Source organism: Pelmatolapia mariae, linkage group LG3_W (assembly GCF_036321145.2).
Source record: "Pelmatolapia mariae isolate MD_Pm_ZW linkage group LG3_W, Pm_UMD_F_2, whole genome shotgun sequence".
Classification (NCBI taxonomy): domain Eukaryota; kingdom Metazoa; phylum Chordata; class Actinopteri; order Cichliformes; family Cichlidae; genus Pelmatolapia; species Pelmatolapia mariae.
In genome coordinates this window covers 24,041,893-24,061,713 of record NC_086229.1, presented here as the reverse complement: position 1 = coordinate 24,061,713, position 19,821 = coordinate 24,041,893, and the positions used below count along the sequence as shown (strand labels likewise).

Here is a 19,821-nt window from a genome sequence, read left to right as displayed (position 1 = left end):
CATTCCCCAGTATAAACAAAACATACGGAGGGAAGAAGTAACCACGAGGGAGGTGAAACGGTGGTCTGCCCAATCAGAAGCTACGCTACAGGACGCACTCAACGACGTCAACTGGGACATGTTCAGAGCATGCGCAGTCAACATCAACGAGTTTACGGAAGTAGCAGTATGCTTTGTCAATATGCTAGCGGAGGAGATTATCCCCACTGCGAGAGTCACCACATTCCCAAACCAGAAACCGTGGGTGGACAGATCGATCCGTGCTGCAGTGAACGCCAGGACCGCCACCTACAACGCGGGTCTCGCCACTGGCGATATGAGCGCCTACAAAGCGGCCTCATACGGCGTGCGGCGCATGGTGAGAGATGCCAAACGCTGGTACCGGGAGCGTGTGGAGTCCCGCTTCCACCAAGGCGACACACGGAGTATGTGGCACGGACTACGCACCATTACGGACTACAAAGCCAGGGACACTGCGCCATTCAATGCCGACTCTGCATTCACCAATGAGCTGAATCAGTTCTACGCCCGTTTCGCGGGGCATGACGTTGAGGAGAGTGAACTCAAGGAAAGCGGCGGGGCCAGACAGCATCACCGGCCGTCTGCTGCGCTGCTGTGCTGACCAGCTAGCAGGTGTGTTCACTTCTATCTTCAACGAGTCCCTGGCGAAGTCTGTGGTCCCCACATGCTTCAAAAGATCCACCATCATCCCTGTGCCCAAGAACAGCAAACCCTCATCCCTGAACGATTACTGGCCAGTTGCACTGACCTCGGTAGTAATGAAGGTGTTTGAGAGGCTGCTGAAGAACATCATCTCCTCCTCCATCCCAGACACCACAGATCCGCTCCAGTTCGCCTACCGACCCAACAGATCCACTGAGGATGCCATCGCCCACGTCCTGCACACCACCCTCAGCCACATGGACAAGAAACAGGGTAACTATGTGAGAATGCTGTTTGTTGATTACAGTTCAGTGTTTAACACAATAGTGCCCAGCAGACTGTTCACAAAGCTGAGGGATCTGGGACTCAACAGCTGTGTGCATGGGTGTTGGACTTCCTCACTGGCAGAACTCAGGTGGTGAGGGTGGGTAGATGCGTGTCTAACAGCATCACCATCAACACAGGAGCACCACAGGGGTGTGTCCTCTCGCCACTGCTCTACTCCCTCTACACTTCAGACTGTGTGGCCACCCACGGCTCCAACACCATTGTGAAGTTTGCTGATGACACAGTGGTGTTGGGCGCCATCTCCAACAACGATGAGGCGGCCTACATGGACGAAGTGAAGAATCTGGCATGATGGTGCCAGGACAACCACCTCCAGCTGAACGTCGGCAAGACCAAGGAGCTGGTAGTGGACTTCAGAAGGAGTCAGCACAGAGACTACAAGCCCATTATCATCAATGGAGCTCCAGTGGAGAGGGTGCAGTCCTTCAAGTATCTTGGTGTCCACATCTCCTCAGACCTGACATGGTCTGCCCACATTCAGGGCCAGACCAAAAAGTCTAGGCAGCGCCTGTACCACCTAAGACAACTGAGGAAGTTCAGGGTCTCTCCAAAGATCCTCATGATTTTCTATACAGGCGCTGTGGAGAGCATCCTCACACAGAACATCACATCGTGGTTTGGGAACAGCTGTGTTAAGGACCAAAAAGCTCTCCAGAGAATGATCCGTACAGCAGAACGCTGCTGCAAGATTGCTCTCCCCCCGCTTCAGGACACCTACACCAGGAGATGCCAGACTAGAGCAGTGCAGATACTGAAGGACCCGTCCCATCCTGGCAACAAACTGTTGAAACTTCTACAATCCGGTAGGTTCCGCATCATCCGGGCAAGGACAGAGAGACTCAAGAGGACCTTCTATCCCCAAGCCATCCGGGCCCAACCCCCCCCCCCCCCCCCCCCCCCACACACACACACACCCTCTCACATCATCTATAACTGACTGAAACAGGACTCGCTTCCAGACACTCTAAACCCACCGGCACAATGTACATTTCAAATTCCTTTAATTTTAAATATGTTTATATTGTCTATTCTGTAAAATAGTCAGATTGTCTATTCTTATTTAATTCACTTAATGTACAGAATTCACCTGCTTGCTGCTACTACTGCACACCTAATGTATATACTATATATATATATAATGTTCTTTCTCTATTCTCATTTTCCTTGTTTGGATTAAACAAATGCAAATAAATTGAAATAAACTTTTCCAACGGGGCATGCAGCCTGTATCTTCCACCATACTGAACGTTACAAAAGCACAAGTTTAACGAAGCACTTTTTACTCTGGTTTAACACTCATACATACAAGCATGGGCCCAGACACAGGCGCGCACAGACACACAGGCGCGGGCACGCACACATGCACTGACCCACCACCAGATGGCGTTTTTTAAGCATAAAAAGTAAAAACTTTTTTAGTAGCTTAAAAAAATGCAATTTGATATAAAAACTTTATTTTTTAATAATCAAATAATTTATTTTTGGAAAATTAATGAGTTATGAAATATACTTTTATGAATATCATACTTTTATGAATATCATAATTTTATTAATATCATATTTTTATTACTTCCTTTATTACTTCCTAAGCTCATGAATAATTTATTGGGATCATAAATCACTCAGTTTGACATAAGGGGCCTAATATCCCTAATATCTTTTCAGCTTTATAGAAGAGTTAGTCTGGGATAAAGCAGCTCTCCTCTGGACCAATCCTGCCTCAAAAAATACTTTAGTAGGTCAGAAGGAGCTGAAGGCTTTTTACCTCACAGTTTGTCCTTTGATATTATTGGTGTTCGCCCGCTTTGTGGTAGAGTATCACTTCTTTATGCTCAAACACAGTGGTGTTTCTGAGTAGCTTTTCTGCTTAGCAATTTAATTAAAATCTTTTGATACATCCCTTTTTCATAGTATAATCTTCACGTGCTTCATCTGAAGCACCCTTTCTGTGTGCTCACTACCTAATTTATAGCCAAAGTATTCACTCACTGACGAGTCGACTACGAGCTAAGCTAAGCTAGCGAAACAGTACAGAGATACTAGCTGTGTCCCAAAACGTCGGCTGCATCCTCCGGAGGCCGCATTTGAAGGCCGATTACGTCACAGCCAGGCGACGAAGGCTGTCCCAATTCATCGACTCCTTCAAATGCGGCCGACAAAAGCGTCCTTCATTTCCCCGAATTTGAAGGATGGGTCCGGTGTGTCCTTCGTGGCCCACCATATCCCAGAATTCATAGCGCGGCCCAGCCAAATTTCAGCTGCCAACAATGGCGGCCGCTACTAAGTTTTAAAATTAGTCTTATTAATCTTTCTGGGTCACAAAATAAACTTTTAACATATTTTCAGGCGAGAAAGTAGCTGTGTAAACTTCAAATACCTGCTTGGTTTATCAAGGTATCGCATATTTGCAAGTGCTTCGACGTTTTCGTTGACGTCTGTTACCCACCAGCTCGATAGCAAGCCGGGGGGTTCAATTGGTCGCTCGAGCCGGCGAGAGCAGCAGACTCCCGGCTTCATTGTTTTCAGACCCCCGCTCTTTTGCTACTCAGGTTAAACATGATATATAAGTCACTCGGATAACTTAAAAATGTTATTGTTTGCCTTATTTCGGTGTTTTATTTGTTCCGGAGTAAATCGGGTTGGCTGAGATCAAAGTTATTAGATTAGTAGATTAAATAAAACTTTATTAATCCCTCGGGTGGGTTCCTCCGGGATTTTCACACAGCTGAATAAACGTCAAACAGAAAACTGATTAAACAGAAGTGTGAGACGGTCGAGAATTTACGCCAGTGTCCTGTTATATTTTAGATAGCAAGGAGCAGACGACCGAGTTTATTAAACTCCACCGAGACAGCGGTGACACAAATCTGAAGGCTAGACCGTCCCATTTCACAGCCTCGCACTTCCGGCCTTCTCGGTCTTCGAAGGACCCGGCCCACGTAGACCGCGAAGACCGGGTCCTCTGAAGGATGCAGCCGATGTTTTGGGACACAGCTACTGTTTCGCTAGCTTAGCTTAGCTCGTAGCCGACTCGTTAGAACCATGGCTACTTCACCTGTCCCTCCTGCACTTTCTTGCTCATTGTGTCAGATGTTTAGTTACTCCTCGGCCTCCTTTAGCAGTAATAATACCTGTAACAAATGTAGCATATTTGCAGCTCTGGAGGCCAGGATTACTGAATTGGAGACTCGGCTTCGCACCCTTCATTCACCCGTAGCTAGCCAGGCAACTGTAGCTGGTGCAGCCGAAGATAGCGTAGGCCCCGCTAGCTGTTCCCCGGCAGACCCCAAGTAGCTGACCGTTTTTCCCCACTCGGCGACACACCCGCCGGGGGCCAAACTCTGGTAATTGGTGATTCTGTTCTCAGACGTGAAGCTAGAGACACCGGCAACCATAGTCAATTGTCTTCCAGGGGCCAGAGCAGGCGACATTGAAGGAAATTTAAAACTGCTGGCTAAGGGTAAACGTAAATACAGTAAGATCATAATTCACGTCGGCAGTAATGACACCCGGTTACGCCAATCGGAGGTCACTAAAATCAATATTGAATCGGTGTGTAACTTTGCCAAAACAATGTCGGACTCTGTAGTGTTCTCTGGTCCTCTCCCCAATCAGACCAGGAGTGACATGTTTAGCCGCATGTTCTCCTTAAATTGCTGGCTGTCTGAGTGGTGTCCCAGAAACGATGTGGGCTTCATAGATAATTGGCAAACCTTCTGGAGGAAACCTGGTCTTGTTAGGAGAGACAGCATCCATCCCACTTTGGATGGAGCAGCTCTCATTTCTAGAAATATGGACCAATTTATTAAACCCCCCAAAATATGGCTATCCAGAGTTGGGACCAGGAAGCAGAGTTGCAGTCTTTCACGCCTCTCTGCAGCTTCTCTCCTCCTGCTACCCCCCCCCCCCCCCCCCAAAAAAACCCCCCCCATCTCCATTGAGACTGTGTCAGCTCCCAAAAAGACAAAAAACAAACTAAAAACCAGCAATAAACAACTTAAACATAAAAAATCACAAAGAAAGAACAATACAGTATCCACATCAGAACCAAAGAGTAAAACAGTGAAATGTGGATTATTAAATATTAGGTCTCTCTCCTCCAAGTCTCTGTTAGTACATGACTTAATAATTGATCAACAAATCGATTTACTCTGCCTTACAGAAACCTGGTTGCAGCCGGATGATTATGTTAGTTTAAATGAATCAACACCCCTGAGTCATTCTAACTATCAGAAATCTCGAAGCACAGGCCGAGGGGGCAGTGTGGCAGCAATTTTTCACACCAGCCTATTAATTAACGAAAGACCAAGACAGACTTTTAATTCATTTGAAAGCCTGATGCTTAGCCTTGTCCAACCCAGCTGTAAAACTCAGAAACCAGTCTTACTTGTTATCATCTATCGTCCACCTGGGCCTTACACAGAGTTTCTCTCTGATTTCTCAGACTTTTTATCTGATTTAGTGCTCAGCTCAGATAAAATAATTATTGTGGGTGATTTTAACATCCATGTAGATGCTAAAAATGACAGCCTCAACATGGAATTTAATCTGTTATTAGACTCAATTGGCTTCTCTCAAAATGTAAAAGAACCCACCCACCACTTTAATTACACTCTAGATCTTGTTTTAACATATGGCATAGAAAGTGAACATTTAACAGTGTTTCCTGAAAGCCCTCTGCTGTCTGATCATTTCCTGATAACATTTACATTTACAATAATTGATTACACAGCAGTGGAGAGTAGACTTTATCAAAGTAGATGTCTTTTTGAAAGCGCTGTAACTAAGTTTAAGAATATAATCCACTCACTGTTATCATCTTCAATGCCCTGTACCAACATAGAGCAGATCAGCTATCTGAACGCTACTCCAACAGAGGTCAATTATCTTGTTAATAATTTTACCTCCTCACTACGATACTGTAGCTCCTGTGAAAACTAAGGCCTCAAATCCGAAGTACCTGACTCTGTGGTATAATTCTTAAACACGTAGCCTAAAGCAGATAACTCGTAAGCTGGAGAGGAAATGGCGTGTCACAAATTTAGAGGATCATCATTTAGCCTGGAGAAATAGTTTGCTGCTTTATAGGAAAGCCCTCCGCAAAGCCAGAACATCTTACTATTCATCACTGATTGAAGAAAATAAGAACAACCCCAGGTTTCTCTTCAGCACTGTAGCCAGGCTGACAAAAAGTCAGAGCTCTACTGAGCCAACAATCCCTTTAACGTTAACTAGTAATGACTTCATGAACTTCTTCACAAATAGAATTTTTATGATTAAAGAAAAAATTACCAATAATCATCGCACAGATGTAATATTATCTACAGATACTTTTAGTACCATCGATGTTAAGTTAGACTCTTTTTCTCCAATTGATCTTTCTGAGTTAACTTCAATAATTAATTCCTCCAAACCATCAATGTGTCTTTTAGACCCCATTCCTACAAAACTGCTCAAAGAAGTCCTGCCATTAATTAATTCTTCAATCTTAAATATGATCAACCTATCTCTAATAATCGGCTATGTACCACAGGCCTTCAAGGTGGCTGTAGTTAAACCTTTACTCAAAAAGCCATCTCTAGACCCAGCTGTCTTAGCTAATTATAGGCCAATCTCCAACCTTCCTTTCATATCAAAAATCCTTGAAAGAGTAGTTGTCAAACAGCTAACAGATCATCTGCAGAGGAATGGCTTATTTGAAGAGTTTCAGTCAGGTTTCAGAGCTCATCACAGCACAGAAACAGCTTTAGTGAAGGTTACAAATGATCTTCTTATGGCCTCTGACAGTGGACTCATCTCTGTGCTTGTCCTGCTAGACCTTAGTGCTGCGTTTGATACTGTCGACCATAATATCCTATTAGAGCGATTAGAACATGCTGTAGGTATTACAGGTACTGCACTGCAGTGGTTTGTATCATATCTATCTAATAGACTCCAATGTATTCATGTAAATGGAGAGTCCTCTTCACACATTAAGGTCAATTATGGTGTTCCACAGGGTTCGATGCTAGGACCAATTCTATTTACATTCTACATGCTTTCTCTAGGCAGCAACATTAGAAGACATAGCATAAATTTTCACTGCTATGCAGATGACACGCAGCTCTATCTATCCATGAAGACAGATAACACACACCAATTAGCCAAACTGCAGGAATGTCTGAAAGACATAAAGACCTGGATGGCCGCTAACTTTCTGCTTCTTAATTCAGATAAAACTGAGGTTATTGGACTCGGCCCTGAAAATCTTAGAAATATGGTATCTAACCAGATTCTTACTCTGGATGGCATTACCTTGGCCTCCAGTAATGCTATGAGGAACCTTGGAGTCATTTTTGACCAGGATATGTCCTTCAGCGCACATATTAAACAAATATGTAAGACTGCTTTCTTCTATTTGTGCAACATCTCTAAAATTCGAAATATTCTGTCTCAGAGTGACGCTGAAAAACTAGTTCATGCATTTAATACTTCCAGGCTGGACTACTGTAATTCTTTATTATCAGGATGTCCTAAAAACTCGCTGAAAAGTCTTCAGCTAATCCAAAATGCTGCAGCAAGAGTACTGACAGGGACTAGAAAGAGAGAGCATATTTCTCCTCTTTTGATTTCCCTTCATTGGCTTCCTGTTAAATCCAGAATTGAATTCAAAATCCTGCCCCTCACATACAAGATCTTAAATAATCAGGCCCCATCTCATCTTAATGACCTTGTAGTACCATATCACCCTATTAGAGCACTTCGCTCTCACACTGCAGGCTTACTTGCTGTTCCTAGAGTATTTAAAAGTAGAATGGGAGGCAGAGCCTTCAGTTTTCAGGCCCCTCTTCTATGGAACCAGCTTCCAGTTTGGATTCGGGAGACAGACACTATCTCTACTTTCAAGATTAGGCTTAAAACTTTCCTATTTGCTAAAGCATATAGTTAGGGCTGGACCAGGTGACCCTGAATTCTCCCTTAGTTATGCTGCAATAGGTGGAGGCTGCCGTGGATTCCCATAATGCATTGAGTTTTTCCTTTCCAGTCACCTTTCTCACTCACTATTTGTTAATAGACCTCTCTGCATCGAATCATATCTGTTATTAATCTCTGTCTCTCTTCCACAGCATGGCTTTCATCCTGTTTTCCTTCTTTCAGCCCAACCGGTCGCAGCAGATGGCCGCCCCTCCCTGAGCCTGGTTCTGCCGGAGGTTTCTTCCTGTTAAAAGGGAGTTTTTCCTTCCCACTGTCGCCAAAGTGCTTGCTCATAGGGGGTCATATGATATGATTGTTTGGTTTTTCTCTGTATTTATTATTGTGCTATCTACTGTACAATACAGAGCGCCTTGAGGCGACTTTTGTTGTGATTTGGCGCTATATAAATAAAATTGAATCGAATTGAGTTGAATTGATGATGGACTATGCAAAACACAAATGTGCACTTCTTAATGGCTCGTATGAGCTGTGAAAGAGCTCTTTGTGATCTTGAAGCCTTTTCAATAGTTTGGAGCTTTATTTGGCTGTTTGTAAAGTTTTCTGTGTGAACTCTCAGGAATCTGGAGCAGTCTAATAGAAGTCTACTGGGGTATAGAGGGAGGAGCTTCTGTCAGACTCTTTCTGATGAGGAACTGAAGCCGCTCTCATGGTCTCATCAAATCCATCAGACTCTGCTGAGAAAAACAGTCATGTGACCTCTCAGAACAAACAGCCTGTTAGTTTCCTGCTGCCTCCATCACTCACTTTCATTCACTCTACTTTCATTCACAGTGTGTCCCTCACTCTCTCCCCACTTTCCTGTCTACTCTCTGCACCTATATAATAAAGGCAAAAATGCCTCCAATAGAAATCTTTGCAAACACAAAGTCCCACAGCAGCCCCGTGTTCTCCTGCTAAAATGAGAGTTTTTGTCAGTGGAGTCTGGTGGCTTTAACCACACAAACATTACAGCTGCGCTCAAACATCACAAAGAGCTGTGACAGCAGAGAAACACATGAAAATCCTCCAAATATCAATCTAGAAATAAAAATATGTCCACTGTGGGACATGTGAGGCTGACATTAATATGTCTTAAAGTGGGAGATGAAGAAATGATTCCAGGGCCCAAATCATTGAGACAAACATCAATCCACACTTCACTTTGTTTCATGTCTCTAAAGTGGGAATATTTCAGTGTGATGAACAAACGGCCTCCAACAAATAAAGCTGATTTTCTTTTCCTGTCTTTTCTCCAGCGGCCTCAGCTTCTTCCTCTTTCCCCTGTCTTCTTCTGCAGACGCTCCTCTGTAGCTTCAAGCTGTTTCTCTTTACAAGGAGAGCTACAAACCTTTGCATCCAGCCACAAACACCCCATGGGCTCCTCTGGATCATCACACTCAGCATTTTCACTTCACAATAAAAGTCTCATATTTATGGCTGCTCCACCCTGACATTTGACAACATCCAAATGACTGGATCAAAGTGTTTGAATGATCTCAGCAGCTTTAAAACTATTGATATTTATACATTTACTCCACGTGACATTTTTGGCTTTTAGATCAAAACATCAAAGAATTTATTTTATTTGAATGAACTAAAATATATTTAAACTAAAAGCTTTTAAGAGAATAAACTCCTACATGACCTCCGACCTTCACCTGTATCTACAGCACTGACCTCTGACTTTCAGCTCCACCTTTCGCTTCAGCAGGATTTTTCCCTCCCTGCTGTAGACGGTGCAGGTGTAGCTGTCTGTGTCTCCATCTGTGGGGTATTTCAGGGTCAGACTGAGGTCTCCAGTTTTCAGCAGGTCTTCATTCATCTTCGTTCGGTCTCTGTAAAACTGGTGCTGTTCTTTAGGCCGGTCAGAGCCGTTCTCATACACGTGGACCTTTCTATTGTAGATGTAATTGTCCATCCACTCCACTTTAGCGTACTCAGGCAGGTCATGTGTGGGTTTGCAGGGAAGCTGGACAGACTCCACCCCCGAATTCACCTCCACCTGGGAGACTGAGAGGACAGTAAAGCACAACATGAGCTTGGATGGTGACATTTCTGTTGACTCTAACAGGCTGAATGCTGCTGCTTCACTGGGAGCTCACTGTTGGATAGAAAGTGGTCAGTGTGAAGAGGAGAAGCAGCAGAAAGATGAAGACTGACAGGAAGAAAGCAGTGAACAGACTGTTGGAGCTGCACACTCACGCGCCGCATACATACTCTATACTCCCAGGTCCAGGTACCATCCCCGCATGAAGGCAATCCACCCCTAGACCCATGAGATGGCATGGTACCAATGACCCTCTGCCAGACTACAGCTGGTGACAGCTTGGGACCTCCTGAGACCCATCAATTTCTACATATATTTAAAAATTGAGAGGTTGGCACCGGCACCAGAGGTGAGGCTGAATAAACAGACGGTGCTCTTGACACTGTTCAGTGTGCCCACCCCAAGGCCCTATATATACGTGTCATGACAGCGTAAGTAATGTGAGTATCTAAGTTGTGGAATAAAAATGAGGCGCAGGTGGCCAGGAGGGGACATAGGAGGAATTCCTCCCCTGGACCTCAGTTACGCACCTGTACCTCAAGGCACTTCACGCGTGGTGGTGTGATAGAGCGGAAGGTAATTAGGATTGGGGGTGGGGCAAAGTACCCCCTGCTTTGAGCCAGCTATCCCCGCTGACCCCCTGTTCACCAAAATCAACCAAGCAGAAAGACACACATTTTCCATAAAAATCTCTGTGTAATGCGAAAATAGGCGCTCCAGTCCCAAAAGTACCAGCTGCCCAAGTTACTCATCCTTTTCCCCGGGATTCCTCTACTCCATATGTGCCAAGCCGACCTACCAGGGAAACGGAGCAATCCATCTCGGCACCTGGCCCCACGCAGTCCTCCAGGGCCTTGTCCCAATCCCAGTCAGATTCGCTGGAGCTAATTAACACAACCAGAGTCCTTGCTGCAGCATTGCACCAAGCTAAATTAGAGCCCACTGTGTTCGCTAATGATGGCAGTCTTCACCCAGAAGAATGGCTGCAGTCTGTTAATGCTTATAAAACCTCCTTAGACCTAGTAGATGCCCAAATCCTCAGAGAACTACCACACTTCCTAGCTAAGGAATGAAGGAAGTGGTTTAGTGTACTCGGTCCTCATGTATCTACTTGCACTAAATTTTGTGAACTTTTCAGAACTGTGTTCTTGCCTGTTGACGCAGTGGAGAAATACAGACTAGCACTGTACAGGATGACTGTGAGGTCAGTAATTGATCTAGTGCTGGAGCATTTACGATCTTATGTTGAAGGCTTGCATATAACTATTTACACTGACCACAGGAGCCTCACGTGGCTAATGTCTCAAGCAAATCCCTCTGGCAGGCTGGCTCGGTGGTCTCTTTGCCTTCAAGACTTTATTATCTACAAACCTGGAGAACATAATAAGGTGCCCGATGGCCTTTCATGTAATCCCCTCCGAGATGTGGATGCCCTTATCGATCTTCACCCTCCCTATGCTGTGATTGGAAGCATGGACCTTCATGATCTACCTTCTGTAATTGTTTCGGATTGTCCGCATGTATGTCAATTGCAGCTTGAGGACCCAGTCATGGGCACATTCACTTTTGTCAGTGAACTATTTGAGCATGTTGTGTTGACACTTGGAACTGAACGCAGACTAACAGCTGCATACCATCCTCAAACTAATGCCAGTGAGTGTATAAATCGCACTTTGAAGACAGCCATTCAAGCCTATGTTGGGAATAAGCACACTTCCTGGGATAAATATCTTCCCCAGATCTGTTTTGCACTGCGTACTGTGCCTCTTGAGAGCACAGGCATGAGCCCGTTTATGATGGGCGAGAGTTGAACACGCCCTTGGATCTCGTCACTCAGCCCTCCTGGACTGAATGACCCTGAAACCTATTACTTAGATAACCTGAGAGCTTCACTTCAGAATGCTCATGAACAGGCTCGCTTGGTGCTTGCAGAGAGTCATAAATGGCAAAAGCAGTACTATGATCTGATACATCTCAGACAGTCTTGCAAAGTTGGGGACCCAGTCAGAGTAAGAGTGTGAAGAGTGTGCATTAAACAATAAGCATTATGGAATCCCCAGTACCAGTGTGGCCATGAGTTTTTTTTGGCTGGTGTGTCTACCGCTCCTTTCAACCACTGAGTACAACCACGTCACACATTGTACAAGATGTCCAGTATCGGTGCACTCTTGACACCATATGTGAGTTGAATTTTTCAGTTATTAGCAGGAGTAATGGTTTAATTTCACTAACAGGCCTAAAAATGCTTGTTTTTTGAGTATTTTTGAAGAATTAACCACACGTTCACATGTAATGGTCTCTTTCTGCCGTGCACACCGGTAAATTTAAATGGCCTCTGGTACTATAAAATCTGAGGGGCTATAGCTTCAGCCTCTTCGGGCCGATTTGCACAATTAACACCTCTTTTTAATCATTTGAGCCAAGAGAATCACGGTAATGATGCCCCATTCACGTTATTTCAACCAATTAGAAGTTGCAAAGCCAGACCCGACTTGGCCCCAAATTTACGACACACATTGCTGTCCAGTCACCCGTCTGTGCCTGGTTTTAAAATGAGATTTTTAACATAAGTGGCTCTGATGCCTTTGTTTGTGTTTAGTGGGCTTTTGCACATTTATGTAACTGCTTTTTTAGTCATTGCTTGTTTTTGCTGTGTTTGGTGGTTTTGTTGAAAGGGTTATTTGAGCATTTAGTTGAGATTCTAAGGTTTCTGAGGATACTACACATACTCTTGAACAAAGCATTTTACTGTCATTCCATTAAGCCAAATATCAAAGCATCTCAAAGGCAAGCAGTGACTGTGATAATATAAATCTGAGGGGCAAAAATGCTTTGAGAGAGAAGATTCTGATCTGTACATGGAGGAATAAGAAAGGGGTCTTTTTATTCCAACCAATAGTCCTTGGGTGGGGCTATTATGATTTCATTATGGCCAAAAAAAGAGTTGTAATTTGTATGTTGTGGTTTTCTCTGTATCAGTGTCATTAAGGGGCTTCAAGGTGCACTTTAAAAGAGCTGTAAGTCACTGAAAGCATTCAAAGTGAGACCTCTGTATGAACTGTGTGACTGCTTCAGTGGAGGGAAATGGGGTGTGAGCCTGTCCAGATGCACAGCGTTTTGTTAAAACTGAAGGTTCAAAACTGAAAGACGGACGTTTGCTGGTTGGTTCTAAAGGCTGTAAAAGAGGCTGTTTGAGCTGCCACATGGGAGCGCTGTGCTAACAGTGGCAGGCATGTGGAGACTTCCTGTGACTGTGTTCCTGTGGCGATGTTTTTACACTACTGTGGAACACGGTGCTGTGTTTCAGGAAATTCATGCCACAATGAAGAAAAATAAACTTTCTTGTCTGCAGAAAAAAATCTAAAAGTTAGAGGTGAAATTATTTTAATATTGTACACAAAATATTTCCTCAAATGTCAAAATATGGGCTTTCGGGCAAGAATTTCCCAGGGACCCAGAGGGGCTGGCCGAGAACCAGTTCAGCTGGAGAAACCCTGAGGTCTTCTTTAACCATGCAACTCAACCCTAGTAAAACCCACGGGAGGCGGTCGACTCAGTTGCCATCTGTAAGCGAAGCCCGGAGAGTGGCCTTAAGTGACCTGCAAAACCGCTTGCACATCCCGTTGGCTTGCGTACCACTGGTACGCAGTGGTTCGGTGGACCTTGACCCCAGGGAAATCAGCCACGACCGACCACAGCTCTAAAAAGAACTGGGGCCCGGGTCCGAGGTAATGTCATCGGGGGGACCGAAACGTGAAAACCAGGCCAACAAAAATGCCCTGGCCACTACTGCCGCTGTCGTAGATGCCAGGGGTGCCGCCTCGCGCCACCGGGTCGTGTGATCTACCACAGTCAAAAGGTGTAAGAAACCTTGGGACTGTACCAGGTCCATGTACACATGGTCATAATGCAAAGGGGCTCAAGGGGTGTCTGCGTGTGCCTATTGATCTTTGCACATTGGCACGGAACGCATGCAGCTGCCCAGTCCTTCACCGATTTGCAAAGGCCTGGCCAAACAAACCTGGAGCTGACCAGCTTGACCAAGGCCCAGACGCCTGGATGGGAGAGAGCATGCACCAAGTTTAAAATGTGGCAACCCCACGAAAGGGGAACCACCAGATGCGGTCGGATGGTGGAAACGTCGCAGAGCAGGTGAGGTCCGCCATCCCACACAGACCTGTCCTCCAGCACGAGGCCTGTTTGCGTGGACTAAAGAGCCGGGACATCCGGGTCAGCATGCTGGTCAGCGGCCATGGCGGTATAGTCTACACCAACATAAATGGGAGAATCCAGCGCATGTGACAAACAGTCAGCCATGTTGTTGGACTTACCAGCACGTGCAGATTGTCCGTCGTAAACCAGAAATGCCAACTGGTACTGCTGGTGCGTGCTCCAAGGGTCTGAGACCTTGGGCATCGCAAACATCAAGGGCTTGTGGTCGACTTACACGGTGAAGCTGCGACCCTCAAGGAAAAAAACAAAACGCCTTGTTGCCAGGTGTAGGGCTCCCAGTCAAAAATACTGTATTTGCCTTCACACTCCATAAGCGTACGACTGAAAAAGGCAAGCGGTTGCCAGACACCGGAGACCCGCTGTTCCGACACGACACCCACTGCCACGTCTGATGCGTCACTGGTTAACGCGATCTTCGCCAAAAGAAACAGGTGGGCCAGCAGGGCGGCGTTAGCCAGTGCGGACTAAGCCATGTAAAATGCCCGGATGCGTTAGGGGGACCAGTTGACAGGGTCCTAAATGGTTTTACCCTTCATCGCAGTGTACAGTGGCTGCAGCAGGTTAGCAGCTCTGGGGAAAAAGTGGTTATAAAAATTTATTCAGCAAATCCAGAACCAGCAACCCGAATTGACACCTGGAAGGGTTGATAATCAGGCTGTGTGCCGCCAAGCATTGAAAAACCTGACGCAGATGGGACGCGTGCAGACTCTCTGAGCAACTGGCCACCAATATGTCGTCCAGGTACAGACAGGGTCTTGCACGGCCTGCCTCGCTGGGACGTCAACCGGTCCCAGCGAGATGTGCAGAAAAATCCTGGATGTGGGCAATAGGATAATGGTCGTTCTTGACACTATTCAAATGGCAAAAATCCCCACACAGCCACCACCGACTGTCCAACTTGGGCACCATGTGTAGCTGAGAGGCCAAGGCACTATTCGAGCACTACAGAATGCTGAGGCACTCCATGGCTGCAAACTCATCCTGAGCGACGGAGAGTTTCGTGGGGTCGAGGCGGAGCACATGCGTGAACACCGGGGGCCCGACCGTGGGGATATAATGTTCAACTCCGTGCTTCATCACTGTCGTAAAAAAATCAGGGACAGTCAGTGATGGGAACTACAAAAGCAAATGCTGGAAAGCATCCCCGGAAGTCACTAAATTAGCCCATACTAGGGGCTCGGCAGCCTGAGTAAAACAGGGCCATGAAGAAAATGACAGCACATCAATTAAACGTCTGTTAGCGACAAAGACTAGAAGTCCATGGGCAAAAATAAAGTAAGCACCTAATATAGGCACAGAGCTAGCAGCAACTACAATGTTCCACTGGAATTCCTGGCCATGAAAGCAAACAGCCACCAACATTTCTCCAAACGGCACGATGGTAGAACCATTAGCTGCATTAGAAAATTAAATCCATAGTAAAAAAGAAATTTAAACCTGGTCAAGTTGAATTACAAACACCACCAAGTGTGGTATAATTTCTCACTCTTAAATCCCCCAAATTATTGTCTAAAATATACAGAACACTCTCTAAAATAGGCAAATCAATATCCCTTCCTATTGCAAAGTGGGAAGCAGATTTATCAGTCAGCTTATACCAAAACTTCTGTTCTCAGGTATTCTTAAAAACTTTTCAATTGATGAGAAATCCCAGTCTGCAATACAATACAAAATACTACATAGAGTGCGCTATACAGGTCATTGGATGTTCCAGATGGGCTATACGTCTTCCAACAATTGCTCACACGGTCAAGGCTATACAACAGACAATTACATCCATCCTCTTTGGTTCTGTCCACCAGTTCAGGAGTTTTGGCGCGGGATATGTAAAGACTTGTCAGTGTCTGAAATGTAAAATTCCAACTTCCCCTTTACTGTGGTTGTGCAAATTCCCTGCTGACTCGGCCTCAGGATGGCTAGAGGCAAGAATCAAGTGCACCCAAATGAGCACATCACTGATCATGTGCGCATCACGCAGAGGGAGAGTGGGAGTGAGAGACAAAAGGCGCAGCGACAGAGCATGGCAGTTGTAAAGCAGTTTGTGTGATTCCGTGTGCGTTAATGAATCTGTAAGTTTACCTTTGTTAACTGGTATGATACCTGGTATGATAATAGTTATAGTTGTTTGTGCATGTTAAAGCTAAAGTTATGCCCCGCTACACTGATATCACGTTAGTAGGTTTATTTAATTATGTCTGTGAAGGTTCTCAGTCATCCAGGTCATCGTAGTCTAAGGAGCTTGGAAAGAAAAGCGTCTGGACTTCTTTGAGTTGCTTGAAGACGTTTCACCTCTCATCCGAGAAGCTTCTTCAGTTCTAAGGGTCAATTGGTGGGGAGTCCCAGATTTAAACCCAGTGGGAGTTTCCCCCCCAGAGGGACAAAGGACCCCCTGATGATCCTCTACCTAATCACATGAGCCAAGGTGTGAAAGCAGGTGGGGGTCCTAATCAGCCAGGGTTTCGGGTGGGCTCATTGTGAAACCTGGCCCCACCCTATCATGTGATTTCCTGAGGTCAGATGGCCCAGGATGTGAGTGGGCGTTAAGGCATCTGGGAAGGGATCTCAAAACTGGATTATAGATGGCAGACAGTCGGTGTCATAAACCACCACCTCTGTTCAAAGATGGTCGCTCACAGTGGACATAGATGGCTTCTTTCACTCCTCTTTCAAACCATCTGTCCTCTCTGTCCAAAATGTGAACGTTGGCATCCTCGAAAGAGTGACCTTTGTCCTTTAGATGCAGATGAACTGCTGAGTCTTGTCCCGTGGAGGTGGCTCTTCTATGTTGTGCCATGCGCTTGTGAAGTGGCTGTTTGGTCTCTCCGATGTAGAGGTCTGGGCATTCCTCGCTGCACTGTACAGCATACACCACATTGTTAAGTTTGTGTTTAGGAGTTTTGTCTTTCGGGTGAACCAGTTTCTGTCTGAGTGTGTTGCTGGGTCTGAAGTACACTGGGATGTCGTGCTTGGAGAAAACTCTCCTGAGTTTCTCTGATACACCGGCTACATAGGGGATGACAATGTTGTTGCGTCTGTCTTTCTTATCCTCCCTCGCTGGTGTCTGATCTTCTTTTCTGTGCATCTTTGCTGACTTTATAAATGCCCAATTAGGATAACCACATGTTTTGAGTGCTTCCTTTACATGTGTCTGTTCCTTCTTTTTCCCTTCAGGCTTAGAGGGAACATATTCTGCCCGGTGGTGTAGGGTCCTAATTACTCCAAGTTTGTGTTCCAGAGGGTGATGGGAGTCAAAGAGGAGGTACTGGTCTGTGTGTGTGGGCTTCCGGCAAACTTCAATGTTGAGGTTGCCATTCTCTTCAATGTGCACGGCGCAGTCCAGGAATGGCAGACAGTTATCCTTTGTGTCTTCCCTGGTGAACTTGATGTTTTTATCCACGGCGTTAATGTGCGCAGTGAAGGATTCCAATTCTTGTCTTTTGATTTTGACCCAGGTGTCGTCTACATATCTGTACCAGTGGCTGGGTACTCTCCCTTTAAAAGAGCCAAGGGCCTTTCTCTCCACTTCCTCCATGTAAAGGTTGGCTACAATAGGTGACACGGGGGAGCCCATGGCACAGCCATGTTTTTGTCTGTAGAAACCCTCGTTGTATTTGAAATATGTAGTGGTGAGGCAGAGGTCTAACAGTGTGCAGATCTGATCGGGTGTGAAGTTGGTCCTGTCTTCCAAGGAGCTGTCTTCTTGTAGTCGTTTTCTGACAGTCTCCACTGCCTCCGTGGTGGGTATGCAAGTGAAGAGTGAGACTACATCAAAGGACACCATGGTTTCATCTGGATCCAGGGTAAGTTTCTGGACTTTGTCGGTGAAGTCGGTGGAGTTCTTAATGTGGTGTGGGGTGTTCCCCACAAGAGGTGCTAGGACGGTAGCAAGGTGTTTCGAGATGTTGTAAGTGGCTGAGTTTATGCTGCTGACTATGGGTCTGAGTGGGACACCTTCCTTGTGGATCTTAGGAAGTCCGTAAATGCAGGGTATGGCATCCGCTGGGTAAAGGCGGTGATATGTGAGGCGGTCAATGATTTTATCCCTTTCAAGGTCTTGAAGGCAAGCTATAACTTTCTTTTTGTAGCTGCTTGTGGGGTCTCACTTTAAGGCTTCGTAGGTATTATTGTCACTGAGGAGAGTAGTGATCTTTGTGTGGTAATCCGTTGTGTTTAGGACCACGGTGCACCTTTCCTTATCTGCTGGTAATATAGTGATGATATGGTCTTTGCTCAGGGAAGCGACGGCCTTCTTTTCTTGTAATGTAAGGTTAGACGGAGGGACTTTGGCACTGGAGAGGGTGGCTGAGACTTTCATCCTGATCTGCTCTGTTTCTGTCTGTGATAATTTATTAATCCGTATGGCAGTTTCTGTGGCTGTGATGAGGTCCACTATGGGCAACTGTTGTGGAACAATGGCAAAATTGAGTCCTTTGGCTAATACTTTCTTTTCAGGTTCAGTGAGATTCCGGTCTGAAAAGTTTTTCACCCATTTTTCCTGACTGTCCTCAGGTGTGTGTTCTTCTCTGAGTTGTGTAGATTCAGACTGAGGAGTGAGTGTTTTCGAAAGCAAGGTGTGAAATTTCCTGCATTGTCTTTCTTTACCTTTAGAGTGTTGGGCCTGCTGAGCCTTGTCCACAAACTTGTAAACCTCTTTTAAAATTGGAGAGGGTAGAAGGGTTTCCAGTTCCTGCAGCGTCTGGCTAATCTTGCTCTGGAGGGCATCTATAGTGAAATGGACCTGTCTTATCCTTTCACTTAGAAGCTTATTTTGTGCTCTCCGCTCTGTATCCCCTCTGTATCCCCTCACAGTGGATCCAAGGCGCAGGCTCTTAGGAACAACTCTGCTTTGTCTGCATCTCAGGTTGAAACGGAGATGGTTCCTATAATCCGCTAGTTTTCTTGATTCCCTTTCATTCTCCCGCACCAGTTGAAGGGTGTTCCTCCCAAAATGTACGGCAATATGTCTGTGAAGGTTCTCAGTCATCCAGGTCATCGTAGTCTAAGGAGCTTGGAAAGAAAAGCGTCTGGACTTCTTTGAGTTGCTTTAAGACGTTTCACCTCATCACCCTCTGGAACACAAACTTGAGGTTATCAGGACCCTACACCACCGGGCAGAATATGTTCCCTCTAAGCCTGAAGGGAAAAAGAAGGAACACACACATGTAACGGAAGCACTTAAAACATGTGGTTATCCTAATTGGGCATTTATAAAGTTAGCAAAGATGCACAGAAAAGAAGATCAGACACCAGCGAGGGAGGATAAGAAAGACAGACGCAACAACATTGTCATCCCCTATGTAGCCGGTGTATCAGAGAAACTCAGGAGAGTTTTCTCCAAGCACGACATCCCAGTGTACTTCAGACCCAGCAACACACTCAGAGAGAAACTGGTTCACCCGAAAGACAAAACTCCTAAACACAAACTTAACAATGTGGTGTATGCTGTACAGTGCAGCGAGGAATGCCCAGACCTCTACATCGGAGAGACCAAACAGCCACTTCACAAGCGCATGGCACAACATAGAAGAGCCACCTCCACGGGACAAGACTCAGCAGTTCATCTGCATCTAAAGGAC

General features: G+C 45.5%; 1 pseudogene; it reads right to left on the bottom strand.

The window, feature by feature from the left end:
* Positions 1 to 8,556: 8,556 nt before the first annotated feature.
* Positions 8,557 to 19,238, bottom strand: LOC135932635 (uncharacterized; annotated as a pseudogene).
* Between the last annotated feature and the right edge of the window lie 583 nt (positions 19,239 to 19,821).